The sequence below is a fragment of the Anser brachyrhynchus genome (genome assembly GCF_964034855.1).
Source record: "Anser brachyrhynchus genome assembly, chromosome: 14".
Taxonomy (NCBI): Eukaryota; Metazoa; Chordata; class Aves; order Anseriformes; family Anatidae; genus Anser; species Anser brachyrhynchus.
Genome location: NC_137709.1, coordinates 6,690,342 through 6,708,056, shown reverse-complemented (window position 1 = coordinate 6,708,056; position 17,715 = coordinate 6,690,342). Strand labels below are relative to the sequence as shown.

General features: G+C 43.0%; 1 long non-coding RNA gene across 9 annotated transcripts in view; it reads right to left on the bottom strand.

The window, feature by feature from the left end:
• Nucleotides 1-6,980: 6,980 nt before the first annotated feature.
• Nucleotides 6,981-17,715, bottom strand: part of LOC308177847 — a 170,021-nt gene continuing 159,286 nt past the window's right edge. For all 9 annotated transcript variants that reach the window (XR_013939442.1, XR_013939443.1, XR_013939444.1 and 6 more), the window contains one exon: nt 6,981-17,057. This is a non-coding gene — a long non-coding RNA (uncharacterized lncRNA). The remainder of the gene's footprint in view (nt 17,058-17,715) is intronic.

Genomic DNA, 17,715 nt, shown 5'->3' with positions numbered 1-17,715 from the left:
TTTGCCTGAATTAAATAATAATAATAATAATAATAATAAAAGAATTTACTATGTGTAAAATAGGCATGGACCCAAGTGTAAGAATTTCATCTGTATAGTCAAGGGTTGTTAATTTTCTTCCACATTTCCTTTGCTTTCACATTCGGCTAGTCACTAGCCTGCTGTTGCCCCAGACACAACTCATTTACCATCAGAAGTGGAAGACTGGCTGTTACTGTCTAGACTTTGTGCAGCACTGGAAAGTTGCAGCTGTTGTTTTTAAGGGAACTTATCTTAAATCCATTTAATTTTTAAAGATATGTTTTTTTTAGGAGTATGAGAACTGTTGAAGTAATTTGCTTCCCACCAGCACAGCTAATTCATGAATGAGACACTGACGTCTTTCTTGTAAAAGTCCAAATAACTTTTTCATACCTCCTCCGCTTATACTATGCTCTGAGATGCAGCACAGCTCCTTCCCAGAGGAATTGCCTTTTGCTTTTTTTTTTTTTTTTTTGGCTAGAAATGGGTTTTCCAGAAGAGACCCAGATGTCTACTACACGAAGAGCTCCATCAGAGGAAGCCTGGATTCCCTTTACAGTCAAAGGAGGAAAAAAAGATGTGCTAAAATCAATTTATCTGACCTATTTCAGCCAACTACCTTAAGTGTTTTGTAGGTAGTTTTTATGTATATTTTCTAGTCTTGCAAAGCAAAGCCAGGCAGCTAGGTGCAGATCACCTTGAAATGCTGTATGTTCTTGGTTTTGGTGGCTGCAGAGCAGGTGTTTTTCAGTCCCTTCCAATTTGTATTCTTTCTTTAGGGCTCAAGAGATCCCCTTAGAAATGACTCACTAAGAAAATCGTGCTCCAAATGAGCAAAAAAAATGGCTAACAGCTAACTCATGGCAAAGCAGTGGGACAGATGAGACCAGCATCCTCGGGGGGCTCACCTACCTTGTCGTTCATTGATTGAGGGCTGATGCCTCTGGGATGCCCAAGCCATGTTCTCGCAAGCTGAGGATTTCTGAAGAGCTGGATCTATCCTCCACATCCTCTCTGAGATGGAGAGAACCCTGTTTGCAGGCTTAGTTCAGCTCTGCTGGTATGAATGCAGGGGTTTTTTAAATGCCAAAAAATAGACAGTGTTCCAGAAGCAACTACTGTCCCATGTGCGAGCTTGCACATTCCTCTCCTTACTTCTGTAGGAGCTGGCAAGGGCAGGAAATATATCTGGCCTGCCACAGAATGTACAAATAGGTACCTAAACTCCATGGAAAGGCTCCAAAGGGAAGTCGTTTCAGGCTGCTGTTGACTGCAGTGCAGGTGGGCTGGGCAGCGTTGAGCAACTGCAGCAAAAGCTCAGAAGAGCGTCACGGTTTGGGGAAATAAAAGCACTCCCCAGCCTTTCTGGGAGGAAGGAAATAAAACACCAGTCCAGGAACTTGGAGTTACAGTTATTGTTTATTTAAACACATACATGCTGGAGTTGCTGCTAGTTGGCTTGGTGGGATATATTACAGGCAGATGGTTTCTCTGAATGTGAGTTCTTCTCCATCGCTTCCCCGAAGCCCTGCAAGGTTTCCTCCCAGCTCAATTCACCCGTTCCTGCAGGAAAACAGCCCACAGAAATACCAACACTTACACACTGCCATTACAGCAGCAAGGGCAGGGCCTTGGACCAGGACTTAGGCACACACAACACGTGCTGGGGTGGCAAGGAACCATTCCCCAGCTGCTTTGCAGTAACCATCCACCTCCCTGCTCCCACCACAAAGTAACACAAATCAGTCCGGGTTCCTGCAGACGGCAAAGATGACCAGGCAGTTGACATCAGTCCAGTTGCATCTCGTTTGCCTATGCATCTCATCCCCGAGGCGAGGAGCTGAGTCATGTGCTGCTCAATCTCTGCATATAACAAAAAATTGTCCCCAAGGCTGGGCCTAACACAGCACCTGACAAATTTTCAAAATTCAAAAATGCCTGACAAAACAAAAAAAAAAATGTAAGACCACTGTGGTACTCTGCGTGGCAGCGGTGACTGCCATCCGTGATTCAGCCTTAGCTCACTCCAGTTTTTCAGTGTCCCTTGCATTAACAACAAGGAGCACTTGTACAAGTGTTGGCCTCCATCTGGTTGCTCCAGGTCTCATTTCTTCTCCTCTCTTCCCTTCCACAGGGAGCAGGTATGTTGAAGAAACCTCCTTCTCTCCCCCCAGCCATGCAGCCCCCATCTTTTTACCGCTAAGATATTCTGCTGAGAATTGGCTCTTTCCCCTGCAACTTTATTTGCCAGCTGTAGGGTTTTCACACCGTATTTGTATTCCAGTCCCGATTTCAATTACCTGGCTAACCTTTTCAATTTTCACAGAGAGTGAGAATCAGAAAACAGCAGGTCCCTTATTACAGCTCACACTGGCGGGGAATGTTTCGCCCCCCTTCCCTCCCCCATGTTTGCAGGAAAGCTCTGTCAAATTCAGACAAACTCATTGATCATAACTTGTCTATTTACTTATGCTTTGCTGAATGTTAAGTATTCTGGCCCCTTCTGCAGTCCTCTTTTCCCTCCCCCTTTTGGCTTGAATGTGCTGTTTTTCATATCATTTCTAAAAGCCAAGGAGAAACAGCACTAAGTCTTTACCCTGGAGCTTGACTCCAGTGGGAACTTTCACCAGGGTCAAATACTGGAGAAGGTAAAAGCTTTGTGCTTCAGGAGGGGACGGCTGCTGATCTCTGATAAGCAAGGCATGGTGCTATTCGCTCCTTATTTGTATGTCTCTGAGCACTTTTCAATGGAGGCTCAGGGCATCACAGGGCTTCCTCAGACCAGGAGGCAAGTCTGGCTCAGGACATCACTGCTGATCCCAAAGTCACTGTCCTGCCAGTAAACTGCACTGGTCACAGCCGTCACCCATGAACAAAATCATGTTCCTCTTCCTTTTTGTCTTTCTCAGTTCCCCAAGTGATGACTCTCCCCCTATCTCTCCAATTCTCCTGAACTCTTGGTATAACAATCACTTCCAGGCTGGAGGTTTGTCTGACCCATCACTCAGCCACCCAGCTCCTAAAAATGGTTTCTTCGATTTTTTTGGGGGGGGAACTTAGTAAAACAGATTCTGCTTCTTAGCAATCTCTTTGCCTCCTTCTTACTCTTCCTTTGTGATTTCCAGCCCATTATCTTTGCCCATGTATAACGCAAATTAACTTAATTACACACAGATTTAATCTCTCTCAATACCAGAGGTGCACTTGGTAAACAGCCCTCCAGTTAGCAGCAAATGGGGGCCTTGGCCTATGCTAAGCAAGCTCTGGGAAAGGAGCTCAAATGGGTCCGTCCCGCTCCCTCCAGAGACCTCTCCCCGTTGCTCACAGCTCCTGCCTTTCTTCTGAGCTGCTGGGAAGTGAGGCTTTCCTTCCAGCCATTTTGAAGCCTGCCAAAATTCATCACAATCATTGAGCTCTACAATAGTCAACTTCACAAACTGCCTGGCGAATGCTTCTCTCATGCAGGGACCAAGGGCACTGCAATCTTGCCACCTCTTCCTGCTCCATTCTGATGGGTACGAAGTGCCCAGTTTCAACGCCTGTGCCAATTGGAATCTGCCCTGGGTGCAAATCTGAGTTAAACCTCAGTCCTATTGAGTCTGAATACTGGATGTACTCAGTCTGGGATGGCCTCAAATTACTTGCACAGTCGGTCAGCCAAAGACCTTTAGGTCAGAAGGGTCTGAAGAAGGCAAGGAGCAGATATCTGCTCTGAAATCTCTATGTGCAGCCTCCGAAGGGCACTTGTACACACCGTTCCCTGATCTACAGGCGAAGGACACCAGTCGGTGCCCACTGGAGGTCACTCTTGTGCCGTGAAAGCCTGCCCGGGGAGTGAGGCAGGGGGTGCCCTGTGATTTCCAGCAACCGGGACCCTAAATGATCCACGCGTGAGGTGCAAACGATGCCTCAAGAGAGAACCCATCCCATTTTTTTTATTATTATTATTTTTTCCCCTTATGGTCAGAAGTATCCAGTGGATAAACTCAGCGGCATCATTATTGCATACAGGTTGCATGCTGTGGATGAGATACTAATGCAGGACCAACACAAGTACAAGTCCAGCCATACCTATTCCAAAACTATGTTCCTTGCCAGAGCCAGTAAATAAGACTTTTTATGCTGAACCCCAGGGTCCTTACTTCACAGAGTCACCTCCTCCCACTGCTGTTAGACAGTCCAAGAACAGCTCAACAAATATTTGATGGGAAACAAACTTCTCCAGTTTAACACTTTGATAAAACAGATTCCCCCCCCCTAAAAAAAAAAAAACAATCTGAAAAAAGAATCTGTGCTTTTACTGCAGAATCCCACAGATGCCTGTGAAAACTCAGCTCTGTCTCTACCAAGAATTAGTAACTCTTAGATTTACATAAAAACTATGTATTGGTATGGCCAACATAGAAAATGGAAGTGGTCAGTTGCGATCTCCTCTGGTTCTACCCACCTGTCTGGGGCCCAGATATTCCTTATTTCACCTTCATGGTGATTTATTTTTCCTCTCTAAATCAAGGATGAGCTGTCCTGCCTTGCCTCCCGTCAGGCCACATCTGGAGTGAGGGATACGCATCATCCACACTCATTCACTGCAGCTCATGGCTAAAATGACAGCCAGCATTGAACAAACCCTCTGTTGGCCCCAAAAAGGACAACCATAAGAAGGCTTAAGCACATATTTCTTCTGCTTTGCTGTAAGAGATAGAGAGCCATTCCTTTTCCAGCACAGCAATAGAAATATTGATCCCCACCATCGGCTTCCTCCTCTGTGACTGATCAGTTATCCTTTGGTGTTAAACAAGCTGCAATCATGCATTCTAAACACCCAGAGAATCACAAGGGTCGAGGTACCTTCTGATCTCCCGCCTCTCGTTCCCATTAGTATTCTTGTCTGCACGGCCTTGTGCACGCCACATCTTTCCAGCAAGAGAAAGGCTGTCTCAGTCTCTCCGTCCCTCGTCACTCACACTCACCTCCTACCTCAAGCAAAGGTCTTTCTGAAGCCAGAATGCTTTTGAGAGGGATTGGAGTGCATGGAAAAAAAGGAGACAGGGTAGGGCCACTGCAACAACTCATTATTATTGGCTTTCCATAATTTGATAATAAGTCCACAGCATGGCCATGGCACTGGAAACATTATTTGGAAGATGTGACCCTAAACAGCCTGGGACTTCACCAGCCCAGTGATGACACAGACAGTCAGAAGGCAGGGAAGCAATGGATAGCAACAGAGACACCAAGACTGTTGCCTTTGGCAGAGCCCATTTTTATATCAGGTATCTTTGCATCAGCCCTTGGATGCTGCCGTCTTGCTGCATGCTGTGTTAGGGGAGTAGGATGCACTGTTCTCAGTGTGATCCATAGGGGCAAATTACATACCAGTGAGCTTAGGCCAAGGCAGCTCTCATATTATTTGCTTTGCATATTAACCAAATTTGCATGTAGAGGTAAAAGGAAGGCAGTAATGAAAGAAACCTCTGCCATTTTGTAGTAGATGAAGCTCTGGTCTTTTGGCAGGCTGGGCCAGTGTTGGAACTTGGTGGAAGCATGCAGAAGACAAAAGGTTTGAATCGGGGATATATTTAGCCCTGGATATTTAAAGAAGGATTGGAAAGAAAGAGAAAATTTAGAAAGCATCTAGGAAAAATACAGCTGTATAGACGCAGGACAGATCTTTATGAGCAGGACCCAACTTTTTATGTCTTGTCTGATTTGCTCCATTGATTTGCCAAGTACATTTTGAAGTCAAAATTTGCTCAGCCTTCCTAAGACTGTCTCTGTCTCCCTCTCTCATTGATGCAGGCTGAGTCCTGGCCATGACCCAGGAATGAATGTCTGCCCTGGACACAACTGGATAAAGAATCCCCTTTGCTGAAACACTGAGGGATATGGGTGCATTCTTTAATGAAGCTTGGAGGGAAATAGTACTTGTTTTAGAAATGTGAAAACAGAAGGTTTTATGGGTATTTGGGTTTTGTTTCTTTGTTTGATTCTGGCAGAAGCAGCTTTTCAATCCATTTATCAAGCTGCCTGCAGCTCCCATTTCAAGGCTGATGAAGCCATAATAAACAGTGAGGTGGGAAAGAAAAAAAAAAAAAAGTCCTTTGGAAGGTATACGCAGAGCAATTTAATAAATAAAAGAAGGTTGGGAAAAAGAAGAAAAATCATCAGTGCAAGTTTTGGCTTTCTTCTGCTCTTCATTTTATAACATAAATTTAAATAAATGCATGAAGCAGATTGGTGGAATCACTCTTTCATTCTCAAGTGTATTTTCTAAAAGTCCTTCCTGGGAATTCATCTCTCTAAATGCCTCATGTCTTGCCAGTCACCCTCCAAATTACCCTTCAAATTTCCTCTTTGAAACTTATCAGCATACTCAGACCCCCAGAGTTTCTTTGAAAAATACACGTGTTCTTAATTAATGAAAACTCTGCATGGAAACTCCTGTACAATAAACCTCAGTACTTCTAAGTACCTGGGTGCCACCTAGCTCAGGCCACCTTCTGGCCAGCCACCCCAAATATAATATTGCTCCCTTCCCTCTGTCCATAGAGAGAAGACCTTGGAGTTTGCACCGAGCTTTTGTCCTCCATAGTGGAGACATTGCTCTCAGTCCTATCAGTTGTTTCTCTGGGTACCAGGGCAGCCTCTGCTCGCATGGGGACGAAGTGCTACTTGCCACATTTTCTTTTCCATTTGCATTCACAGATAATTGGCAAGGTGAGAGACTTCTCCAGATCCGTGCCAAGTATTTTGTGCCACTGATCTCTGGGGTATGGCAATGAAGTTACTGCATTTCTTTCCAGTGCATTTTGGATATCAAGGACTGATAGGCTTTTAGATCGGATGTCCAGGTGGGAGTTTCAACACTTTTCTTCCAGAAGCTGTCACCAAGTTTAATTAAGTTGCAGCAACTGACAAAACAAAGAGGAAATTGTAAGCAGAAGAAATCACTACAAGATTAAAAAAGAGAGAGAGAGAGAGAGAGAGAGAGAGAGAAAGGGGGGAAAAATAACCCCAGAAGAACAAAGACAGGGAATGAAAATGAAATAGAAAAAAAAAATAAGGGGGGGGGGGAAGGGAAAGGGGAAGGGAAAGGGAAAGGAATAAAGAAGTGGAATAAGAATAAGAATGAAAGAAGAGAGGATAAAGAGAAGGAAATGGGAAGGGAGAAAAAAAGGTATGGATGCATAAAAAAAAATCCACACTGGTTTGCACTAATGTTTCATCAGATGGAAATGGAATCAACAGTAATAGAACCTCTGAGCTCCAGAACAATAGGCGAAATAATTCAAGCACAGCTTTCAGATTAAAAAACAGCGAAGGGTGTTTGGTTTCTTTCTCAATCTTTCTTTTCCTTCTCTATATATAGAAAATAACCTCATCCACTTACTCACATTCTGTAGCTCATCACCACAAAAATATAAATAAAAGAATGAAACCACCCTTCAGTGCAGACAGAAAATAAATCAGAGGCCTCAGTGCTTTCTCATTGTTGCAGCTGGGGCCTGTCTTCACATTTATTTATTTTTAAATTTTCCCTCCCTCCTTGCACTCTAGAGACCACATCCCATAAAATGTTGGGTTATCAAGTTTACTGTGAATAATTCATGAGATAATTATAAAACATTTAAACCAGAACATTATTATTTTGCAACAAAAAAAAAAAAAAGCAACCAACCAACAAAAAAAACCCACAAATACTTAATGTCCTCCAACACTGATGACAAATCGCTTGTGCCTGGATTGTTCTTTATTGCTAAAAAGAGATGGAATTAATCTTCAATACTGCCTTTTGGCTACTAACACAGAATCACAAAAGAAACACCCTGAGGTAATATGGGAACACAAAAATACCTATACATGTGTGTATATTCAGGCACGCGCACACAAAGGAGATCTAGTTTCAGTCCTTCCCCCCAACCATACTCTGAGGCGTAAGGGACATAAGCTGTTACGCTGAAGCGATAGATTCAGTGCATGCTGATGGGTTGTAGGATCCACAGACACACACACACCAGCTGTGCATGCGGCGAGGAGCTGGTGTGACTGATGGAGACAGACAAGCACAGAAATGCACCCAGACCTGCGGCAGCCAGCTCATCCCCTCATGGGATGCTGGTAGGATATAAGTTTTTCTTTCTCATAGTCTTCTACTGCAAAGATGTGTTTTCTCCCTTCATCCAGAAGAGGATCTTAGGTCAGTTTTTGTTTGGATTATTACTGCCTAGAGCTTACTTTGAAGTGAATAAAATAGAAAATTTCAGATTTAAACCGGTGTCAACATATCAGGATTTGGCCTTGTATATGAATCCAAAATTAAGACTGGCCTCTATGTCTATAAAGGCTCCTGGGAAAACATCTCTGATAGTGCAGACCTGTATCAGAGCAAGCATGGCTGGCTGTGCAGGACTTCTCCAGCCTGGATAGCAGCTCCTCCATCCCCTTCCATCTGGACATGAGGACAGAGAAGTGTCTGGGAAAATTCACAGGGCCATGTCTTCACTATGTGCGTTTGAACCTAGTCACCACGCTACTCCTGAGGACTTCAATAGGCATGTACAGAAAAATCTTACAGCTTAGTTTACCAAAACTGCCAGCCTGCGGCTGGACAGATCCAGGTTTTTCAAAAATGACTTCAGCAACGTGGCAAAATTTGCCCCCAGAACAATACGCTCATCTGCACAGAAAAGGAGGCTAAGGGCTCCTCTTCCTACCAGCAGCTATTGAAAGGCCACGTTAGGCAACACAAGAGCTACATCTGCCTTACAACCAAGAGCAGCCTTCCCCCTCTGCGAGGGCTGGAGGCACGCTGCACATGCCGCACAGGTGAACGTGTCCCCGAGGGATTTGCTGCTAAGCCGCTGTTAAACAAAGCCACCCAGAGCCTGAGGCATGGCCGTTTGATTAACCACACACACACCTTTGTGGAAGGATTAGGCAGACTCTATAATCATGATGTGTGAATCTTAATTGAAAACCAGGGATCTGGCCCCGGTCCCTCCCCCACTGTGCCGGTCTGGGATCTGGCAGGGGAGTTGTGTGTGTCTGTGACATCTGCTTTGGGGGAGCAAGGGGGCTCCCTGCTCCAAAGAGCTGCGTTTACCTCTTGTCATACATCATTCCAGTAAATGCCACGGGACTGTATAAGACCGATGGACACAGTGGGGACTGGAGCTGGAATTTCAATCATCTTTACAGAGCGCATTTAGAAATCTATCTGCTCTGTGCAAGTGTCAACAAACACTCATGAAATTTCATCTCTGCATCAATTTGCAAAATAGGAAAAATGCTCCGTGAACATGAACGTAGCCCTGTGTATACAGCTGCCAACAGATGCCCTCTGGGGTGATTCTTGTTATTTGCTATGTTTCTCTCAGCAAGATGTCATTTATCCTGAAAATTATTATCGATATATGAGCTGAAGATGAAGCCCTAAGAAGGTCTATTATCCCCAGCCCTCAAACACAAAGGAGCCCTGTTTCAGTACTTCTTCTCTGGCTACCTAACTCAGCTATACTGCGTAAGGATCTGTGGTCAAGAGAGCGCTCACCAGCTCGGATTACCAGACTCTCATGCTCTATACTGTCCGTGTAGGGAAGCAGTCCCGATATCTAACTTTGAGCCCATCAGCGGCTCTGTCAATGCTCAGGAGTCCCATTCGTGAGCATTCAATCTCAGTACTGATGTTGCAGTGCAGTGCTGGCATTAGGAAACCAACAAGACCGTTCGTGAATGGTTGCTACTATTACCTATGTGATCCTGTAGTTAAAGACCACAAATCATGGTGCTAGATGTTGTTCATGTCCCCCTCAGATATGTAACTATAGCACAACCCCTTCCCCAAAGGAGTTACCGTCTCAGAGAGAAGTTTACTTCTGTGCATAAAGATGGGTAGGGACAATGAGATGATAATGAGACAATCTTGACTGCTGCTACAGAGTCTGAATGTACTGGCAATTTAACTAGTGTTACCCAGCTAGTTACGGATGGTAAAGAGGTAGCGTCCCTTCAGGGGATTCTTCAAAACCACCTGGACACATCACCCACACATGATAACAAAACTGAGCTCCAACTTGACACATCAGGACATTGGCAATAGGAGGGGGTGTGTTTTAGCTCATGCATTTGCTTATGTTCTTCCTGAACATCTCCTCCCAACATCTGAGATCATCCGAGTATGATAGTTTCCCAGTGAAAGAGCTTACGACTGCAGCAGCATTTGTTTCTCTGTGGAAGGACAAAGGGAGGATCAAGTCCAAATTGTTTCTCCTCAAATCATGGATCAACTGAGCATCTCTGATGATGTCAGTATTCCTGGCACTGAGACCAAATTCAAAATTTGCACTGAAAGATTGATTTCCAGCATCAGCATTTAATGTCTGCTCTACCTTTCTTTTCCCAGTGCAGGGGAAAACAAAAATGGAAAGAGAAAAAGAAAAAGAAAAGGAAAGAGAGAGGGAGAAGGAGGTAGTTCAGATTCAACTGCAATTTAGCATTCATTTGCATTTTTAAATTAGTTAAGCTATGGACCGTTGCAAAGCAATGACAGAGAATTTTTGTAATAATTAGTCTGCTGGGAGCGTAGAAATGGCTATACAGGCAAGTTGTGCTGAAAGAGGAATCAATACCCAAATGCTCAAACTGGGATTTGCACAGGCAAATTTACTCTCACTCATACGGGGCCAGATCCAGCTCGCCAGACACACATAGCTACAATTCAGACAACTTCATCTGCACTAGACACTGTCTACAGTCAGTGGAGAGAAACGGACGTTTCTGGACTATGATTCATTTTACCCTAAAGTAGAAATCTAAATCAGACCAGATGAGTAGTTTGATGTTTTTGACGAGAGTTTAGCTACCTCACACAGCCAAAGACATCTCTGTAATAGACATCTGAAGTGATGTGAGATAAATTTCACCACTGTTGTTTTCAGTGTAATCCTAAATTCTGCAGTCTTTTGTATGCATCAATCTCTCTGCAGGCTCACATATCTTCTCCCTTTCTTCTGCAATTCCTACCACAATTCTCCTGGCGCCTATAATGAGATATATCCCTCTCTATACTGGAAGTACAGTCCTAATTACTTCAGAGCCATCAGTTAATACTCATGGAAAAAGGAAGTAGGGGTCAGCATGGGAATGAACTAAAGGACCTCCAGTTTTGCCCCAGAGACCTACCTTCCCTGGGCTTGTATAAGGGGGTACAAGCACATTTCACGGTACAGTGCAGGTTGCTGCATATTCAGCAACTGGAACTCAGAGCTTTTGCAATGAATCTCATGCATCTCATACTTGTTGTTCGAGAGATGGGTGAATATTATAATGTCTCCTTCCTTGGATGGCAGAACATGGCAGCACTAATGCTCACTTTGCTCAGTGATGGGGAAGAGACCGTTCGTGACTAAGCACTGCTTTAGAAACACTGCACACTTGACCATCTTGAAAGCAATTGTCCACCACCCATTAGATACTCTCTGTCTCGCACCACTGTATATTTGTTGTCCTTTCCCCGCCCTGCTCTTGGCATCTCTTTCTCAGTATGAGTGCTACTGTTTGCTTAAGTTTTCTCTCTGGGTGAACTGAAGCACAAGGAACATTGAGTGAATTTCCTGAAGTCCAAAGCTTTCACTTGATATAAAACTTCAATCCTCAGTGCATTTGTTTTCTCCAGTTTTGTCATTGTTTTTGCCCAAAAATTCTCTTTCAAAGCAGCAACAATCAGTCCCAGCAACTCACCATCAGGAATCAGTCAGTACTATGTATCTGGCATGGTGATGCATTACCCTCAGTAGGAATAAAAAGCTAAATGATAAGGAGACTACAACCCTTCTCTGACCACTAGATCAGCTAAAACATTTCTGATATTTCATTACAAATCTGCATCTGTACATACGCATGAAAACTGATTCAAAACACCAAGTACGTAAAGCCCAGACACTTGAGTTAGATGTCATTGTCACTTACCAACACAATGGGATCAATAATTCGAAGCATAGTGCGGGATTATAGACAGTCAGCATTTTATGGACACTTAGTCCATAACGATGTCATCTGGGTATACAAGAACCAACCATCTTTGAAAGTTTTACTTCTAGTCTCCTTCCAAAGTCACTATGACTTGATAATCATTCCACCTGCATCAAATGCATTGACTCCATGACTGCAAAATAGAGACCTCATTATTCTGACAAGAAAGTGAGTGCAACTGGATTTCCCTAAAGGAACCCAAACCTTTACGGTTTTATTACCATGTCACTCTGAGTTTTCATAGGTATTAATCACAATGTTACATTTTGTCTCAGCATAGATTTAAGTGACTTGATCTAAGCTATCTATTTTGAGGACAGAACGGCAAGAACAGCATGAAAGCTAAAATAAATAATTGGGTATACTTATATTATGGATGCCAAGACCAAGATGTAAACCATTCTCCATCTGTTAGTCACTTGTGTAGCTTTGGGGACTGACATCTCATTTATCCCTTCAAAGGTTCTGATATGTTAAATGTTACCAGTTTGCCCAGTCTCAGCTATGATATCTGGGAAAGCTCAGGTTTCCTGCTTGCTCACTCAGCATTTTCCCACCAGTCACATGTCCAAATCAAGGTTCAAATACTTCCTAGAATCATCTGTGCATTTTCCCTCGTGCTATCCTTTTGTTCTTCCCCTGGCAGAAAACAGTTGTGGTTATTGTGCTTTACAGCTGTGGCGTAAGGTCTGGAAAGGTTTTTTTGTTAGCTTGTAATATAGAGGGGCACATGGAGCAGACCGTCTGCCAATGCTTCTTCTCAACCGAGCTAAAGCAGCTGATCAAGCATGATGGTTTGGTTTCTACTGTAGGCAATGGAGTGAGAAACAGCTCCCAGGGACCACTTATCTCATCCTAAAATGGTGTTCGAAGAGAAATGGGATTAGTTTTTGAAGGATCATTCTCTCCCTACTAACTACAGAGCAAATCAACCCAGTTGTTTAAACTTAAAAGCAATTTTTAGAACAGTTACATTTAGACTAAGTAGAATACTAATAAGAGGGTTTTTTGGTTTGTTTGTTTGATTGGGTGTTGTTGTTGTTGTTTTTGTGATTTTTTTTTAAACTTCTCTAACCATCCAAAGGCTGCCAATGTAGTTACATGATATAGTTCTTTGTTAAGCTTCTCTTTTTGTTCTCAGTGTGGTAGACAACCTAGGCACTGCACTGCAAAAGGGACACAAGGGGTCAAGCCCAATGCCCTCTGACATGTATGTAAACCTACACTTATTGAGGCGTAGCTGTCTATTACTGTTTGCTGTGTATTTCCATATGTGCAAGCAGCATTTCAGATAACACAATGTACTGCTCCATAAAAACAAGATCCTGTAAAACCAATACCTTTACACCATTTCCACTCTGAGATAGCCTATGCCTCTCTATTTTACAAAATAAAAGCTTGAGAGCTCATTCTCCTAAGCCTAATGTTTCCACTGTGTTATCTGTATTATCTGTGATTGTCTTGGAAACCCAGCTCACCCTGAGGCCAGCTATTAACATCTTTCAGCATAACAACAGCTTTTATTGTCCCACTATTTCACATGCATCCTGTCAAGACACGCAGATGAATGAGTTACCAGGGGGTAAGTTTGGGTATAAATTTACAAGGCCTCTACTCCATCATAATTGCCTGTATTCATATTCTCATTCTTCATGCTCAACCAGATGTACTTGGAAGTGATTTGTCCTTAGGAATAAAAAGGGGGGTTGGTTACTTTGCATCTGCTCTGTAGGAACAAAGAAAAAGGTGTCCTGGAGCTTCTTGTGGAGAAGCTGACATCCTGGGAGGTCACCCACTAACATTCCCTGCCTAACTCGTTCTTACATCTGTAATCCCTATCATGTCTATTCCGCAGTATTAGGAATGTTTAGGAAAAAAATGAAGTCAGACTTTTAGTTTGAAAGACGATTTTCAGCCAAGTAGATGGAATATTTCAGTTGGAAGGAAACACATTATCAGGGAGAAAATACTGAATGGGATTGTCTACACTTAAATTCTTGACAATGTGTATATGTGAGCAACCATCCATAAAGGACATGCAGTTTAAATCAGCAGAAGAGTCTCCTCCAAGCCCAGCTGTAATATTTCTCCAGAGACACAACCTGAGAACATCTGGCTATCTGCATTTCTGCATGTGCCTCAAAGCTTTTGTCAACATGACTAGGATGGCTAGTGGGTATGATTTGCTCACAATCCCAGCTGACAATCAGGTCAGCAAAATCCCAGAGTTTCTATATGCTGTCTGGTTCTTTTTATTATTTAGTGGATTGACGAAGAAGCCCTTAATAGCTCCAACGGCTGTTGTGTTTTCAATGAAGCAGCAAATAATTGAAAACAGTAAATACTCATTATAACTAGTAAATGGCAATACAATAATAGGCAGGCAAATATTAGAGAACTTCTCACCCAGCTGGGGGAAGCCAAATATAATAAAGCTTGTCTTCAGAGAAATAAGCCATGAAGGGCATCCATCTCTGTAATGAGTTCAATTTGCCCTTCTGACCTGTGGTGCTATTTCACCCAGAATAAGAGCAAAGCTAAAGAAGCTCCCTAATTCCAGTTTGTACACATGCTTATCTTACTTAGTATTTATCTGTGATGCGAGTACATTGACTTCAGTGATCTTCAGCTCACACCAGTAGGATGCTTTATTCTTTCTGACTACTTATCCGTTCCACCAATGCTGAAATCAGAATTGCTCTATAATAGTTTGTGAATACTGTATGATGTCCTAATTATCGCAGTGCTCATCGTCTTCATGTTAGATGAACTGAAATGTGAGGGGACAAGTCACTAGGAGAATCGGGCATTTTGAGGAAAAGCTGGATCAATGTGTGCTGCTTAATGCAAACAACTCTGGGATGTTAAGAGCCACATCCAGGACACAAAAAAGGCTGGGCATCAGAATACCAATTCCATTTCCCTGTTGTCTTACATTACCGTTGTAGAAATGTGACTGGGATTGGATTTTGCTTCTTATTTAGCTTCAACCTCTCCATGGCTAGAGAAGATGACTGTAGCTTGTAGAAGAAAAAATATAATATTTTTCAAGACTATGGAATTGTTATTCTAATTTGAAAAAAAAAAAAAACAAAAAAAAAGAGGAGAAGCAGATACAAGGATACACAGCCCTTGGGACGGATTTCCTTTCTGGCTTATATTGACATAAAAACATAAAGGAGTGGAAAAATCTGTATAATGAGAATTAAAATCCACTACCCAATTTTCATTGCTGAAGTGGTGAAGGTCTGTAAGGGCACAATCATAAAACTTTTCCCCTGAATTTCCTCTTTTTTACTCATTAGCTGACTTGTTCAAATTCTCTTCCTTGTTTAGATTTCAGCAATAAAAAATGGTTCAGCTAAAGGCTTTAGAGTAACTATGGTTTTGCACCAGTGTAGAGGATAGCAGATTTCACTCCAAAAGCTTATGTGCCTAGTTCAGAATGATGCTACAATTGCTGATGTTCAAGGACAGATTGGATAAGCAGCTGCAAGAGAGACCCAGTGTGGCTTACTGAGAATCACACCAGCCTTCAAAAATCTCGAGCTGAACACTCAGAGAAGGATACGTATTATGGAGAAAGATAAAGCATGCTTGCCCTATCCTTATTCTTTACCAGGTGTCTGCTTATGTCATCTGTTGGAAACTGGGTACTATCCTAGGTGGTCTGAAACAGTACTGCTAGCCTTATATTCCTATGATGTACATCCACTCACTGTTTAGAGATACACTTCTTTAGGGACAACTCTTTGCTGCTGGCCCTTGGCAGAATGATTCTAGAAGTTTTGCCACAAACTGGAAGTGTTTTGCAGGAGGGATAGAACCAACCGCAGCATGCCAACTTCAGACATTTTATGGCAGAATAAGGATGTGTTCCTACAGGAGTAAAATACCTAATTGACCCATAAGCCATAAGAGCAACAATGGAGAATAAAATTCCCAGTATAATTGGTTTATAAATCACTCCTGTGTTACCATGACCTAGCAATTTATTTTGAGTATTTGAGCATTTATTCTCAGGAAACACAGTGGTTTAGCTATATTTAAACTCTTTGGCTGGTGCTACCGGAGCAAAGATGACAAACATGCACAATGATTTATTTCTCCACTTTACTTGGATTGTAAAGGTATGAAGACACAGCTTTGAAAAAGCACTCTATCTAGTGGCCAATGTACACTGCGTAAGTGCCATCCCTCCCGGCCCCAGCTTTCTGCTGTGCTGGATTTCCACTCAAAACAGCTGGTGAGGGCCAGCCACCTTCATCCCCTCCATGATGCCTAACACAATGGGCAGCTTGTCACTGCTCTTTGACGACTGCTTTGCCAGCAAAGGTTTTCCAGAGAGTCAGTGCCCCACACAGGGAGTCCACACAGTAACAAATTCACTCTTGTGTAAATCCCATTCCTCAGGTCACGAGCTGTCCCTGTGCCTTGCATTCCTATCTCCCCTGTATTAGGCTAATGTTAGCATTTATTCATTTATTCTGTGCAGTGGGCACAGGAAATCATCAGGGACATTTTTGATTAATGCCAGTTAGGATGCTTACTCCTTATTTTCCCGGTTTGTGAAGAACCTTCACTCTCTACCAAAAGGAGAAGAAATGGTTTCTGGATGCAGCGTCTACAGAAAACCCCCAACATTAGCAACCTTCACAGGACAGTGGGGTGGGATGAGGCCCAGACCTGAACCGGGGTGAGGTAAAGAATGAGCAGTGAAAGAACTGTATGGAAGTTTTATCTGAGCAGAGGCTTAGCAGACAGAAGAAAAAAGATCCTGTCTTCCTCCATGGAAAAATTTGGAACCACCTGCCAAATCTTTCCAGCGCTCAAGTGGCCAGCACAGGGACATGGCTGGCAATTTCCTTTTCCTGACTTTTATTTCCATGTTCATCCCTCCAGGAAGCAATAGCAGGGCCATCACTTGATCTCTGCAGCTGTTCTGCTCTGTGCCAGAACGGTGACCTCAGCGACAGCAGATGGGAAGCAATACAGTAATGTCATCCCTTTGCCATAGATTTAAAAGGACAAACCAACTTTTCATTAGCAGAATTTCACAAAAAATAACTGAAGTTCAGGAAGTGCCATATGCATATCCTAAGCAGACAGAGGGACCTAGTTACTTTTATCTTAATGAATGATGCTTCTAAAGTATAACGAGGCACTGAAAGCCTGTTAAAAGGGAGTAGGATGGAAAGGTGAGTTTTTGCACCACGTTGTTCTTCTACGTTATCAAAGGAAATCTGGAAACATTGGTCTCCAGTTACAAATTTGATCATGGAAATATGGTTGTAGGGAGAAAAAAAAAAAAAAAACAATTAAAGCTCCTTTCCCCCTTGCTTTCCAAAAGTACAAAGTAGTCAGGCAAAGAGAAAACGGTGAAAGAAGCAGCAATGCCTCAATACTCTAGCACCAGCACAAGAGCCCCAGTCTGAGCATTTGACTCTGTGGACAAATATATTTCACAGCATATGTACCTTCTGCAGACAGAAGTCCCACTCAGGGAGAGCTTCCTCACATACCGACGGCAAAATCAGAGGATATTTAGCATGCAGACACACTATCACACACGCTCCTGCCTAATCACTTCAACAAATATTGTTTACCTCTTTCTAGAGCTGAAGCTACAAACACAGCCGTGCCTACGCTTGCCGCACCTCTTGG